Here is a 10,837-nt window from a genome sequence, read left to right on the forward strand (position 1 = left end):
GCAGAAGCTCAAACGTGCTGCGTAACAAGAATGATTCTCATTGGTTCTCGCAGAAGCTCAAACGTGCTGCGTAACACAAGAATGATTCTCATTGGTTCTCGAGAAGCTCAAACGTGCTTCGTAACACGAGAATGAACCTCATTGGTTCTTGCAGAAGATCAAACGTGCTGCGTAACACAAGAATGATTCTCATTGGTTCTCGAGAAGCTCAAACGTGCTGCGTAACACTAGAATGATTCTCATTGGTTCTCGAGAAGCTCAAACGTGCTGCGTGACACGAGAATGAACCTCATTGGTTCTTGCAGAGGATCAAACGTGCTGCGTAACACTAGAATGATTCTCATTGGTTCTCGAGAAGCTCAAACGTGCTGCGTAACACGAGAATGAACCTCATTGGTTCTTGCAGAGGATCAAACGTGCTGCGTAACACTAGAATGATTCTCATTGGTTCTCGAGAAGCTCAAACGTGCTGCGTAACACGAGAATGAACCTCATTGGTTCTTGCAGAGGATCAAACGTGCTGCGTAACACTAGAATGATTCTCATTGGTTCTCGAGAAGCTCAAACGTGCTGCGTAACACGAGAATGAACCTCATTGGTTCTTGCAGAGGATCAAACGTGCTGCGTAACACTAGAATGATTCTCATTGGTTCTCGAGAAGCTCAAACGTGCTGCGTGACACGAGAATGAACCTCATTGGTTCTTGCAGAGGATCAAACGTGCTGCGTAACACTAGAATGATTCTCATTGGTTCTCGAGAAGCTCAAACGTGCTGCGTAACACGAGAATGAACCTCATTGGTTCTTGCAGAGGATCAAACGTGCTGCGTAACACTAGAATGATTCTCATTGGTTCTCGAGAAGCTCAAACGTGCTGCGTAACACGAGAATGAACCTCATTGGTTCTTGCTGAAGCTCAAACGTGCTGCGTAACACAAGAATGAACCTCATTGGTTCTTGCTGAAGATCAAACGTGCTGCGTAACACAAGAATGATTCTCATTGGTTCTCGAGAAGGTCAAACGTGCTGCGTAACACGAGAATGAACCTCATTGGTTCTTGCTGAAGCTCAAACGTGCTGCGTAACACAAGAATGATTCTCATTGGTTCTCGAGAAGCTCAAACGTGCTGCGTAACACGAGAATGAACCTCATTGGTTCTTGCAGAAGATCAAACGTGCTGCGTAACACGAGAATGATTCTCATTGGTTCTTGCAGAAGATCAAACGTGCTGCGTAACACGAGAATGATTCTCATTGGTTCTCGCAGAAGCTCAAACGTGCTGCGTAACAAGAATGATTCTCATTGGTTCTCGCAGAAGCTCAAACGTGCTGCGTAACACAAGAATGATTCTCATTGGTTCTCGAGAAGCTCAAACGTGCTGCGTAACACGAGAATGATTCTCATTGGTTCTCGAGAAGCTCAAACGTGCTGCGTAACACGAGAATGATTCTCATTGGTTCCGTAGAAGCTCAAACGTGCTGCGTAACACGAGAATGACTCTCGTTGGTTCTTGAGAAGCTCAAACGTGCTGCGTAACACGAGAATGATTCTCATTGGTTCTTGAGAAGCTCAAACGTGCTGCGTAACACGAGAATGATTCTCATTGGTTCCGTAGAAGCTCAAACGTGCTGCGTAACACGAGAATGACTCTCGTTGGTTCTTGAGAAGCTCAAACGTGCTGCGTAACACAAGAATGATTCTCATTGGTTCTTGAGAAGCTCAAACGTGCTGCGTAACACGAGAATGATTCTCATTGGTTCTTGAGAAGCTCAAACGTGCTGCGTAACACGAGAATGATTCTCATTGGTTCTTGAGAAGCTCAAACGTGCTGCGTAACACAAGAATGACTCTCGTTGGTTCTTGAGAAGCTCAAACGTGCTGCGTAACACGAGAATGACTCGTTGGTTCTTGAGAAGCTCAAACGTGCTGCGTAACACGAGAATGATTCTCATTGGTTCTTGAGAAGCTCAAACGTGCTGCGTAACACGAGAATGATTCTCATTGGTTCTCGAGAAGCTCAAACGTGCTGCGTAACACGAGAATGACTCTCGTTGGTTCTCGAGAAGCTCAAACGTGCTGCGTAACACGAGAATGATTCTCATTGGTTCTTGAGAAGCTCAAACGTGCTGCGTAACACAAGAATGATTCTCATTGGTTCTCGAGAAGCTCAAACGTGCTGCGTAACACTAGAATGATTCTCATTGGTTCTCGAGAAGCTCAAACGTGCTGCGTAACACGAGAATGAACCTCATTGGTTCTTGCAGAGGATCAAACGTGCTGCGTAACACTAGAATGATTCTCATTGGTTCTCGAGAAGCTCAAACGTGCTGCGTAACACGAGAATGAACCTCATTGGTTCTCGCAGAGGATCAAACGTGCTGCGTAACACTAGAATGATTCTCATTGGTTCTCGAGAAGCTCAAACGTGCTGCGTAACACGAGAATGAACCTCATTGGTTCTTGCTGAAGCTCAAACGTGCTGCGTAACACAAGAATGAACCTCATTGGTTCTTGCTGAAGATCAAACGTGCTGCGCAACACAAGAATGATTCTCATTGGTTCTCGAGAAGCTCAAACGTGCTGCGTAACACGAGAATGAACCTCATTGGTTCTTGCTGAAGCTCAAACGTGCTGCGTAACACAAGAATGATTCTCATTGGTTCTCGAGAAGCTCAAACGTGCTGCGTAACACGAGAATGAACCTCATTGGTTCTTGCAGAAGCTCAAACGTGCTGCGTAACACGAGAATGATTCTCATTGGTTCTTGAGAAGCTCAAACGTGCTGCGTAACACGAGAATGATTCTCATTGGTTCTCGAGAAGCTCAAACGTGCTGCGTAACACGAGAATGATTCTCATTGGTTCTTGAGAAGCTCAAACGTGCTGCGTAACACAAGAATGATTCTCATTGGTTCTCGAGAAGCTCAAACGTGCTGCGTAACACTAGAATGATTCTCATTGGTTCTCGAGAAGCTCAAACGTGCTGCGTGACACGAGAATGAACCTCATTGGTTCTTGCAGAGGATCAAACGTGCTGCGTAACACTAGAATGATTCTCATTGGTTCTCGAGAAGCTCAAACGTGCTGCGTAACACGAGAATGAACCTCATTGGTTCTTGCAGAGGATCAAACGTGCTGCGTAACACTAGAATGATTCTCATTGGTTCTCGAGAAGCTCAAACGTGCTGCGTAACACGAGAATGAACCTCATTGGTTCTTGCAGAGGATCAAACGTGCTGCGTAACACTAGAATGATTCTCATTGGTTCTCGAGAAGCTCAAACGTGCTGCGTAACACGAGAATGAACCTCATTGGTTCTTGCAGAGGATCAAACGTGCTGCGTAACACTAGAATGATTCTCATTGGTTCTCGAGAAGCTCAAACGTGCTGCGTGACACGAGAATGAACCTCATTGGTTCTTGCAGAGGATCAAACGTGCTGCGTAACACTAGAATGATTCTCATTGGTTCTCGAGAAGCTCAAACGTGCTGCGTAACACGAGAATGAACCTCATTGGTTCTTGCAGAGGATCAAACGTGCTGCGTAACACTAGAATGATTCTCATTGGTTCTCGAGAAGCTCAAACGTGCTGCGTAACACGAGAATGAACCTCATTGGTTCTTGCTGAAGCTCAAACGTGCTGCGTAACACAAGAATGAACCTCATTGGTTCTTGCTGAAGATCAAACGTGCTGCGTAACACAAGAATGATTCTCATTGGTTCTCGAGAAGGTCAAACGTGCTGCGTAACACGAGAATGAACCTCATTGGTTCTTGCTGAAGCTCAAACGTGCTGCGTAACACAAGAATGATTCTCATTGGTTCTCGAGAAGCTCAAACGTGCTGCGTAACACGAGAATGAACCTCATTGGTTCTTGCAGAAGATCAAACGTGCTGCGTAACACGAGAATGATTCTCATTGGTTCTTGCAGAAGATCAAACGTGCTGCGTAACACGAGAATGATTCTCATTGGTTCTCGCAGAAGCTCAAACGTGCTGCGTAACAAGAATGATTCTCATTGGTTCTCGCAGAAGCTCAAACGTGCTGCGTAACACAAGAATGATTCTCATTGGTTCTCGAGAAGCTCAAACGTGCTGCGTAACACGAGAATGATTCTCATTGGTTCTCGAGAAGCTCAAACGTGCTGCGTAACACGAGAATGATTCTCATTGGTTCCGTAGAAGCTCAAACGTGCTGCGTAACACGAGAATGACTCTCGTTGGTTCTTGAGAAGCTCAAACGTGCTGCGTAACACGAGAATGATTCTCATTGGTTCTTGAGAAGCTCAAACGTGCTGCGTAACACGAGAATGATTCTCATTGGTTCCGTAGAAGCTCAAACGTGCTGCGTAACACGAGAATGACTCTCGTTGGTTCTTGAGAAGCTCAAACGTGCTGCGTAACACAAGAATGATTCTCATTGGTTCTTGAGAAGCTCAAACGTGCTGCGTAACACGAGAATGATTCTCATTGGTTCTTGAGAAGCTCAAACGTGCTGCGTAACACGAGAATGATTCTCATTGGTTCTTGAGAAGCTCAAACGTGCTGCGTAACACAAGAATGACTCTCGTTGGTTCTTGAGAAGCTCAAACGTGCTGCGTAACACGAGAATGACTCGTTGGTTCTTGAGAAGCTCAAACGTGCTGCGTAACACGAGAATGATTCTCATTGGTTCTTGAGAAGCTCAAACGTGCTGCGTAACACGAGAATGATTCTCATTGGTTCTCGAGAAGCTCAAACGTGCTGCGTAACACGAGAATGACTCTCGTTGGTTCTCGAGAAGCTCAAACGTGCTGCGTAACACGAGAATGATTCTCATTGGTTCTTGAGAAGCTCAAACGTGCTGCGTAACACAAGAATGATTCTCATTGGTTCTCGAGAAGCTCAAACGTGCTGCGTAACACTAGAATGATTCTCATTGGTTCTCGAGAAGCTCAAACGTGCTGCGTAACACGAGAATGAACCTCATTGGTTCTTGCAGAGGATCAAACGTGCTGCGTAACACTAGAATGATTCTCATTGGTTCTCGAGAAGCTCAAACGTGCTGCGTAACACGAGAATGAACCTCATTGGTTCTCGCAGAGGATCAAACGTGCTGCGTAACACTAGAATGATTCTCATTGGTTCTCGAGAAGCTCAAACGTGCTGCGTAACACGAGAATGAACCTCATTGGTTCTTGCTGAAGCTCAAACGTGCTGCGTAACACAAGAATGAACCTCATTGGTTCTTGCTGAAGATCAAACGTGCTGCGCAACACAAGAATGATTCTCATTGGTTCTCGAGAAGCTCAAACGTGCTGCGTAACACGAGAATGATTCTCATTGGTTCTTGCTGAAGCTCAAACGTGCTGCGTAACACGAGAATGAACCTCATTGGTTCTTGCTGAAGCTCAAACGTGCTGCGTAACACAAGAATGATTCTCATTGGTTCTCGAGAAGCTCAAACGTGCTGCGTAACACGAGAATGAACCTCATTGGTTCTTGCAGAAGCTCAAACGTGCTGCGTAACACGAGAATGATTCTCATTGGTTCTTGAGAAGCTCAAACGTGCTGCGTAACACGAGAATGATTCTCATTGGTTCTCGAGAAGCTCAAACGTGCTGCGTAACACGAGAATGACTCTCGTTGGTTCTCGAGAAGCTCAAACGTGCTGCGTAACACGAGAATGATTCTCATTGGTTCTTGAGAAGCTCAAACGTGCTGCGTAACACAAGAATGATTCTCATTGGTTCTCGAGAAGCTCAAACGTGCTGCGTAACACTAGAATGATTCTCATTGGTTCTCGAGAAGCTCAAACGTGCTGCGTGACACGAGAATGAACCTCATTGGTTCTTGCAGAGGATCAAACGTGCTGCGTAACACTAGAATGATTCTCATTGGTTCTCGAGAAGCTCAAACGTGCTGCGTAACACGAGAATGAACCTCATTGGTTCTTGCAGAGGATCAAACGTGCTGCGTAACACTAGAATGATTCTCATTGGTTCTCGAGAAGCTCAAACGTGCTGCGTAACACGAGAATGAACCTCATTGGTTCTTGCAGAGGATCAAACGTGCTGCGTAACACTAGAATGATTCTCATTGGTTCTCGAGAAGCTCAAACGTGCTGCGTAACACGAGAATGAACCTCATTGGTTCTTGCAGAGGATCAAACGTGCTGCGTAACACTAGAATGATTCTCATTGGTTCTCGAGAAGCTCAAACGTGCTGCGTGACACGAGAATGAACCTCATTGGTTCTTGCAGAGGATCAAACGTGCTGCGTAACACTAGAATGATTCTCATTGGTTCTCGAGAAGCTCAAACGTGCTGCGTAACACGAGAATGAACCTCATTGGTTCTTGCAGAGGATCAAACGTGCTGCGTAACACTAGAATGATTCTCATTGGTTCTCGAGAAGCTCAAACGTGCTGCGTAACACGAGAATGAACCTCATTGGTTCTTGCTGAAGCTCAAACGTGCTGCGTAACACAAGAATGAACCTCATTGGTTCTTGCTGAAGATCAAACGTGCTGCGTAACACAAGAATGATTCTCATTGGTTCTCGAGAAGGTCAAACGTGCTGCGTAACACGAGAATGAACCTCATTGGTTCTTGCAGAAGATCAAACGTGCTGCGTAACACGAGAATGATTCTCATTGGTTCTTGCAGAAGATCAAACGTGCTGCGTAACACGAGAATGATTCTCATTGGTTCTCGCAGAAGCTCAAACGTGCTGCGTAACAAGAATGATTCTCATTGGTTCTCGCAGAAGCTCAAACGTGCTGCGTAACACAAGAATGATTCTCATTGGTTCTCGAGAAGCTCAAACGTGCTTCGTAACACGAGAATGAACCTCATTGGTTCTTGCAGAAGATCAAACGTGCTGCGTAACACAAGAATGATTCTCATTGGTTCTCGAGAAGCTCAAACGTGCTGCGTAACACGAGAATGATTCTCATTGGTTCTTGCTGAAGATCAAACGTGCTGCGTAACACGAGAATGATTCTCATTGGTTCTCGCAGAAGCTCAAACGTGCTGCGTAACACAAGAATGATTCTCATTGGTTCTTGCTGAAGATCAAACGTGCTGCGTAACACGAGAATGATTCTCATTGGTTCTCGCAGAAGCTCAAACGTGCTGCGTAACACAAGAATGATTCTCATTGGTTCTCGAGAAGCTCAAACGTGCTGCGTAACACGAGAATGAACCTCATTGGTTCTCGAGAAGCTCAAACGTGCTGCGTAACACAAGAATGAACCTCATTGGTTCTTGAGAAGCTCAAACGTGCTGCGTAACACAAGAATGAACCTCATTGGTTCTTGCTGAAGCTCAAACGTGCTGCGTAACACGAGAATGATTCTCATTGGTTCTTGCAGAAGCTCAAACGTGCTGCGTAACACAAGAATGATTCTCATTGGTTCTTGCAGAAGCTCAGACGTGCTGCGTAACACGAGAATGATTCTCATTGGTTCTCGCAGAAGCTCAGACGTGCTGCGTAACACGAGAATGATTCTCATTGGTTCTCGCAGAAGCTCAGACGTGCTGCGTAACACAAGAATGATTCTCATTGGTTCTTGCAGAAGCTCAAACGTGCTGCGTAACACGAGAATGATTCTCATTGGTTCTCGCAGAAGCTGAAACGTGCTGCGTAACACAAGAATGATTCTCATTGGTTCTTGCAGAGGCTCAGACGTGCTGCGTAACACGAGAATGATTCTCATTGGTTCTCGCAGAAGTTCAGACGTGCTGCGTAACACGAGAATGATTCTCATTGGTTCTCGCAGAAGCTCAAACGTGCTGCGTGACACGAGAATGATTCTCATTGGTTCTCGCAGAAGCTCAGACGTGCTGCGTAACACGAGAATGATTCTCATTGGTTCTTGCAGAAGATCAAACGTGCTGCGTAACACAAGAATGATTCTCATTGGTTCTTGCTGAAGCTCAAACGTGCTGCGTAACACAAGAGTGACTCATTGGTTCTTGCTGAAGCTCAAACGTGCTGCGTAACACAAGAACGATTCTCATTGGTTCTTGCAGAAGCTCAAACGTGCTGCGAAACACAAGAATGATTCTCATTGGTTCTTGCTGAAGATCAAACGTGCTGCGTAACACAAGAATGATTCTCATTGGTTCTCGAGAAGGTCAAACGTGCTGCGTAACACGAGAATGAACCTCATTGGTTCTTGCTGAAGCTCAAACGTGCTGCGTAACACAAGAATGATTCTCATTGGTTCTCGAGAAGCTCAAACGTGCTGCGTAACACGAGAATGAACCTCATTGGTTCTTGCAGAAGATCAAACGTGCTGCGTAACACGAGAATGATTCTCATTGGTTCTTGCAGAAGATCAAACGTGCTGCGTAACACGAGAATGATTCTCATTGGTTCTCGCAGAAGCTCAAACGTGCTGCGTAACAAGAATGATTCTCATTGGTTCTCGCAGAAGCTCAAACGTGCTGCGTAACACAAGAATGATTCTCATTGGTTCTCGAGAAGCTCAAACGTGCTTCGTAACACGAGAATGAACCTCATTGGTTCTTGCAGAAGATCAAACGTGCTGCGTAACACAAGAATGATTCTCATTGGTTCTCGAGAAGCTCAAACGTGCTGCGTAACACGAGAATGATTCTCATTGGTTCTTGCTGAAGATCAAACGTGCTGCGTAACACGAGAATGATTCTCATTGGTTCTCGCAGAAGCTCAAACGTGCTGCGTAACACAAGAATGATTCTCATTGGTTCTCGAGAAGCTCAAACGTGCTGCGTAACACGAGAATGAACCTCATTGGTTCTCGAGAAGCTCAAACGTGCTGCGTAACACAAGAATGAACCTCATTGGTTCTTGAGAAGCTCAAACGTGCTGCGTAACACAAGAATGAACCTCATTGGTTCTTGCTGAAGCTCAAACGTGCTGCGTAACACGAGAATGATTCTCATTGGTTCTTGCAGAAGCTCAAACGTGCTGCGTAACACAAGAATGATTCTCATTGGTTCTTGCAGAAGCTCAGACGTGCTGCGTAACACGAGAATGATTCTCATTGGTTCTCGCAGAAGCTCAGACGTGCTGCGTAACACGAGAATGATTCTCATTGGTTCTCGCAGAAGCTCAGACGTGCTGCGTAACACAAGAATGATTCTCATTGGTTCTTGCAGAAGCTCAAACGTGCTGCGTAACACGAGAATGATTCTCATTGGTTCTCGCAGAAGCTGAAACGTGCTGCGTAACACAAGAATGATTCTCATTGGTTCTTGCAGAGGCTCAGACGTGCTGCGTAACACGAGAATGATTCTCATTGGTTCTCGCAGAAGTTCAGACGTGCTGCGTAACACGAGAATGATTCTCATTGGTTCTCGCAGAAGCTCAAACGTGCTGCGTGACACGAGAATGATTCTCATTGGTTCTCGCAGAAGCTCAGACGTGCTGCGTAACACGAGAATGATTCTCATTGGTTCTTGCAGAAGATCAAACGTGCTGCGTAACACAAGAATGATTCTCATTGGTTCTTGCTGAAGCTCAAACGTGCTGCGTAACACAAGAGTGACTCATTGGTTCTTGCTGAAGCTCAAACGTGCTGCGTAACACAAGAACGATTCTCATTGGTTCTTGCAGAAGCTCAAACGTGCTGCGAAACACAAGAATGATTCTCATTGGTTCTTGCTGAAGATCAAACGTGCTGCGTAACACAAGAATGATTCTCATTGGTTCTCGAGAAGGTCAAACGTGCTGCGTAACACGAGAATGAACCTCATTGGTTCTTGCTGAAGCTCAAACGTGCTGCGTAACACAAGAATGATTCTCATTGGTTCTCGAGAAGCTCAAACGTGCTGCGTAACACGAGAATGAACCTCATTGGTTCTTGCAGAAGATCAAACGTGCTGCGTAACACGAGAATGATTCTCATTGGTTCTTGCAGAAGATCAAACGTGCTGCGTAACACGAGAATGATTCTCATTGGTTCTCGCAGAAGCTCAAACGTGCTGCGTAACAAGAATGATTCTCATTGGTTCTCGCAGAAGCTCAAACGTGCTGCGTAACACAAGAATGATTCTCATTGGTTCTCGAGAAGCTCAAACGTGCTTCGTAACACGAGAATGAACCTCATTGGTTCTTGCAGAAGATCAAACGTGCTGCGTAACACAAGAATGATTCTCATTGGTTCTCGAGAAGCTCAAACGTGCTGCGTAACACGAGAATGATTCTCATTGGTTCTTGCTGAAGATCAAACGTGCTGCGTAACACGAGAATGATTCTCATTGGTTCTCGCAGAAGCTCAAACGTGCTGCGTAACACAAGAATGATTCTCATTGGTTCTCGAGAAGCTCAAACGTGCTGCGTAACACGAGAATGAACCTCATTGGTTCTCGAGAAGCTCAAACGTGCTGCGTAACACAAGAATGAACCTCATTGGTTCTTGAGAAGCTCAAACGTGCTGCGTAACACAAGAATGAACCTCATTGGTTCTTGCTGAAGCTCAAACGTGCTGCGTAACACGAGAATGATTCTCATTGGTTCTTGCAGAAGCTCAAACGTGCTGCGTAACACAAGAATGATTCTCATTGGTTCTTGCAGAAGCTCAGACGTGCTGCGTAACACGAGAATGATTCTCATTGGTTCTCGCAGAAGCTCAGACGTGCTGCGTAACACGAGAATGATTCTCATTGGTTCTCGCAGAAGCTCAGACGTGCTGCGTAACACAAGAATGATTCTCATTGGTTCTTGCAGAAGCTCAAACGTGCTGCGTAACACGAGAATGATTCTCATTGGTTCTCGCAGAAGCTGAAACGTGCTGCGTAACACAAGAATGATTCTCATTGGTTCTTGCAGAAGCTCAGACGTGCTGCGTAACACGAGAATGATTCTCAT

The sequence above is a fragment of the Rutilus rutilus genome (assembly GCF_951802725.1).
Source record: "Rutilus rutilus genome assembly, chromosome: 14".
Classification (NCBI taxonomy): Eukaryota; Metazoa; Chordata; class Actinopteri; order Cypriniformes; family Leuciscidae; genus Rutilus; species Rutilus rutilus.